A 5,411-nucleotide genomic window follows, 5' to 3' on the forward strand; every position below is an offset into this window, starting at 1 on the left:
AAGTTGAGGGCAACAGCAAGTTTGCAGCTCTTCAGATATAACAGTAGCTGGATTACATATGCAGGGGATATAATGAGGTCTATGCTGCAGCCAGTTAGATCCAGTTCAGTTGAATTTGCACTGAAAATTGCTCCATGACTCCAGACTGGATTATCATAGTTGTCACTCCTTGCCTGTTCTGTTCTCAGGTGGTCATTTTTGCTGCAGGTGTTGTTGCCTATGGAAGCTTCTCCCTGATGCCCAGTTGTTCTCTAAGGTCCAAGTGTGCATGTTGTGTAATGTGTTTCCAGTAAGTGTGACTGCAAAGGAAATTTTGATAAATGTACCTCAAACACCAGCTGATGCAAGTACTTATTCTGAGTCTACAGAGAGCCTGGAGCAATAGCTCCAAGAGGTTTGAACCTTTTAATTCATCTCAATGTGTTCTTAAATTGTCATTCTTCACCTTCTAACTTAATCATCATCTTTAGAGCTGGCCCCACATTTTTAAGTGTTTCTCTTTTGATCATTTTGCAGAAGCCCTCTGAAGTTTTTATTCCCTAATTTCAAAGTGTTTCTTGTGCCTCCAGTGAGAAAGTCCAGAGCTGCAATGATATCTATTTTCCTCTTGACAACTTTCAAGCTGCAGATGGGAATTGCCAGTGCAAGAACGCGTGGCATACCAGAAAAAAACATAGGGACTCCAATAAATTAATTGGTTTGCCTACCTACTTAATTGTCCCTGGGATTAATGTACTGAATGATTAATTGCCTTCATAGCTAGTTAATCACGGATTTCAATATCTTCAGTGTAAAATCAAGCTGCCATGTAATTTCATAGCAACAAGAATCCTTTGGCATACCAACTCAGGTGTGGTTTGCTGGCAAGGAGGCATGGAGCTCTAAATGTCTTTCTCACTCTTGATCTTACACTCCCTGGGTTAGAGGGCTGGTGTTAAGTAGTTTTGTTCCATCAAACGCTACCTAATTGCACTGACCAAATGTCAGTTCACAACGGTTTAGTATTCTACAAGTTTATTCAAACATCCATCCTCCTCTTCCTTTAAGTTAAGCAATTGCTCTTCATCCCTTGGGCATGAGGACTGAAGAACACAAGCAGAGGAAATATGAGTCATAGGAGATGGACACTGCCATTCCTGTGAAATGTGCAGCTCTTGTCTCAGTGTCCACAAGCCAGAAGGGCTCCAGTTTCCTAGCTAACATGTCCATCTGTCAGAAGTTGTTTTCCTTGGTCCTCCCCAACAAGCAGGACTGAAAGCCATCTTTGGACTAACCAGCTCTGAGATAGCCACATTTTATTCTGATGGATAAGCCCAGCCAACCTTGTGTCTTTTCTCTGTCATAAGGATTTCTTTGCCTTGCTAAGGACTTGTTTACACCGGGAAACTGACCAGCCAAACTATAGCAGTATCATTATTTCAATATAACCAGTCCATTTCCTGTGTAGACAAGCCCTTAGACTAATCTTCTTGTCTGACCCACGGCCCCAGCTGCAGACACCTTGGAACATGTTTTGGAGTCTTATTCCACTCCTAGATTATGAAGCCTGCCAAACCTTTTCATTTTGTTCAAGGCTTCCTGCCATTTCAGCCCTGGAACCCATCTGATTCCAGATCTTTTGCTCTTCAGCCAAGCCACATACATCCTGCCACCAGGATGTTTCTGTTTTTGCCAAGCTCAAAATCCTTCTCTGTTCTTCTGTCCATGGATATCTAACCTTGTTCAAACGTGGACAAACTGGCCAATGGACAGCTTGAGGCCAGAATGCACATTTGAACAGGTCTATTCCTTTTCCTCATTGCTAACTTTCACATAGATGGATGCAGAGGTCCCTGCTCCTGAGAGAGTTATGTGTTACAAAGACACCAGTACACTCCACTGTCTCTAATGTTACCTGATGAAATGAAGAAATTCCATCATTCCTCTTCAATCCTTTTCATATAGTTTAAACACCAGACACCGGTGCACACAGACACGCCAACTTACTTCTGTGAAAACAGCAGGCAAAGATGACATTCTTTGTTTTGCACTCTTTATTTCAGGGTTTTCTACATCCCATAGGTTATTTTACACATTACTTGATTAAACTATATGAAGAAAACACCAAAATACCTAACAGATTTGCAGTGATGCAGATAAATGTGCCTTATGAAGACACCTAAATGCAAGTACACATCACAGGGTGGGTGGATTTTTTTTTTTAATTGGCTTAGTGTAACTCTCAGTTTTAATTAGTCTCACACAGTATCCCTAATTTTTTTTATTAGATTCCCAGCCCGAATAGCAAGAGCAAGCTTAATTGAGATTTTAGCATTGTGGACATGCATTATAAAAAGAAGATTGCAATAGAACACAAGTTCCACTGTATAGCAGTAATTCTTCTTCTTGCTGTGTAAAATTCAACAGTATGAAAGAAACCCACTGCTCAAATGCTCTCAGGTAGTAAGTGCAGTAACTCCTGCAGCCTGCCAGCTTGTCCCTTCACTGAAGAAAAAAAATTATCACCACATTAATATCACAGTCCAGGCTATTTTCTTCACAATTTTAACCTTATTTCTACCAAGTAATGCAAAGCTATAGCATTGTCAAGGCCTTCCACTGCATCCCCAATGTCTCCTAAAGCTCCACCACTGACTGCCACCAGGCTTAAGCCTGTCATCCAGGTCTTTCCTCTTTCATTTCCATCCAGCCTTCGGGGACCACACCAATGAGCAGCCATCACTTGTCCTTCATAAGGATCTGCTTTCAAACAGGACTGGCTAGCCCCACGACCTAAGAGAGACCCACTTACTCTCCATTTGAAGTCAAGGAGGGGATGTCTCCCTACTTCCAACCACATCTTTCATCCTGCTCTACCAACCATTCTTTGGTAGCTCATTTTTCTCTACTGAGTACTCAAGGTTGAAATCAGGGCTGGGAAGGGCCTTGAAGACCAAAGAAGACTTGGAACAAAGTGTGGGAACCAAATGCTATAAAGATGAGCAACTGTGTGTCTAGAGATCAATCTAACCTTTTCCTATCTCAAAAAAAGTGTATATGAAAGATAAAAAAAGCTTTAAAACTTTTAGACTTGAATACTGTTGATTACTTTCTTTGGTTTATTAAGAAGTACGCTTGCAGGTGAGGACAGAAATCCAGTTAACCCCATTCCCTACCGTTGGCAGAATGACTCTCTTCTCTGTGGTCTTGGGAATATAAATAATACTCTCTTCTCCCCTTTCATGAGAAACGTAAGAGAACAAGATGCAGTGGCTTTCCATTGATCTTCTTGAGAACAATGGGTATATTGGGTCACTTCAGCCATGCAATGAAACCCAATAAAACCTATTCTAAGGGCTTAAAAAACACACCACAAAAGGCCACCAATAAATTTTGACAGTTTTTATTTTAGGTTTCCTTTCATAAATGGGTATGTTATGTTTAATAAACATTAAGTAAAGTTGGCTGGAAAACACACTTTTGATTTCATGAGAGCTTGGATATTTTGCAATTGGGTTTTGGTTTTATTCAGAAGAGGAAGTAAAAAAATCTTATTAATATTTCAACACATTTCATTTTAATAATTCATTTTCTGATTAAAAATAACCAAATTCATAACATGGCATTTTGGTAAAACTGTATTTTCCAAAGAAAACTGTTAACTCAGAAGTCATTTAAATAATTCTTGTATGCATCTATGCATGTGTCTAGCAGTAAAAAGTCTAGCAGTAAATAAACTAATTCCAATTTTAAAAATAATTTTTAAACTGATCCAGTTTTTAAAATAATTCATTAGCAACATATAAATGGAATCCCAATAACTTGCTGATAGCCACATAGGTTTTTAAAAAAACATTTGCCTTCTCCAACAGAGGTTTGAATGGAAGAATAGTTGTACTGAAATATGTTCATTTTTATAGCATTTTTGTGAATATAAAGGTGGCAATTTGAAGAGTTTTAAAACATGGATTGAATATTTTCATACTACTTTTATCACAACACTTTAGAAGTTATTAACATCCCAGTTTATTAAACAGATTCATCCCCTAGTGTATGAATTTGGGAAAATTATAACTACAGTAATTGAGATTTACAGAACAATTTAAGTGGAATTTGCATTTCATTGATCATGAAAAATTTGGTAGAAGTATTTGTATTACAGTTATATAAACAACTTCAGTATAAAATTGAAGTAAGCATCTTAAAAAATTGGGTAGGCATGGCAGATACTAAAGACTAATACTCATTGAACGAAAGTTTCTCAGGCAAGCGTTGTTAAAACAAGGTTGCTTTCCAGTATATTCAAAATAATGAGAGAAGAGGAGTAAAACAGGAAGGTGAACAAACCAAAGTTTGAATGACCACAGTTAAGTAGAGTTGTAATAAGGGTGAAACAACATGAAAGCTAAACTGAACCTTTCAATACCAGTGTTGCCTGAGGAAACATGCAGTTAGCAGGAAAAGGGTGTCTGTACTCAATTTAAGGCATAGGTGGATTTGGCTGAGTAAGTGAATAAAGAAGGAAAGGAGTAATCACTAATTATTCTACCTCTGGCAGCTGTAAGCACTTTACTTTTACTATGTGTAGCAAGGAGCGGCACAAACCATCCTTGATCTGTGTACTGCTAATGCAGTTGCATTGAATTCTGTACAAGTTTGCAAAGCATCAGTGTCTGTTGCTACCGCTGACACGAGCAGTCCTAATTAATCCCATGTACACAAGTGCCTACAAGTCCTGTCCTTTAGCAATTTGTTGGATTGGGAGCAGGATGCTTGCTGGATATTGGATCGCCCAATATAGGAAACAATTGGCGGAAGAATGAATCCTAGTCCAATTTGATCAATTTGGAAGCCAGGAGAGCAATGTTTCATAAATAAAAAAGTGTCCTGACCTGCGCTCCTGTCTTCCTTCCACCCAGCGTTTTTCAGCCCTCCCATTTTGTCACTCACATTTGGTTGCAGAATTGAAGTCAGCGTAACAACAGAAACTATGGCTTGCAGGGACATCATATCTGCTGGGTTCTGCATGTACTCCATGTTGCTGAAGGCAAAGTAAGATTTTTCTTGAAGATCAAAGGCTTCCTGTAGTGCAATCTGTATCTAAAAAAGAATTCATACGCATCATGAGCCCGCACCTTTCTGATTCATTCCTGTCTTAGGGAACTGCTCACTCACTACCATCTAAACAATATATGTCATGAATCATTCATTTATTCCACCCAAATGAATGGAAGGCTCTCCATCAACCACAGTGGGGTTTGACTCAAACCTTGAGGGCCTGATGCATCTTCTCTTTCTTGCACTGAGTGGTGCTTCACTTTAGATGTTGTCTCACTCTCCTTGCTAGCAGCCTCTGTCACCTGTTCTTCAGCTCAGTCACTGGCCTGTTTCTCTTTCAGCCACATGGGCTGGAAGAACAGCCTGCTTCAGGA

This window comes from Mycteria americana, chromosome Z, assembly GCF_035582795.1.
Source record: "Mycteria americana isolate JAX WOST 10 ecotype Jacksonville Zoo and Gardens chromosome Z, USCA_MyAme_1.0, whole genome shotgun sequence".
NCBI lineage: Eukaryota > Metazoa > Chordata > Aves > Ciconiiformes > Ciconiidae > Mycteria > Mycteria americana.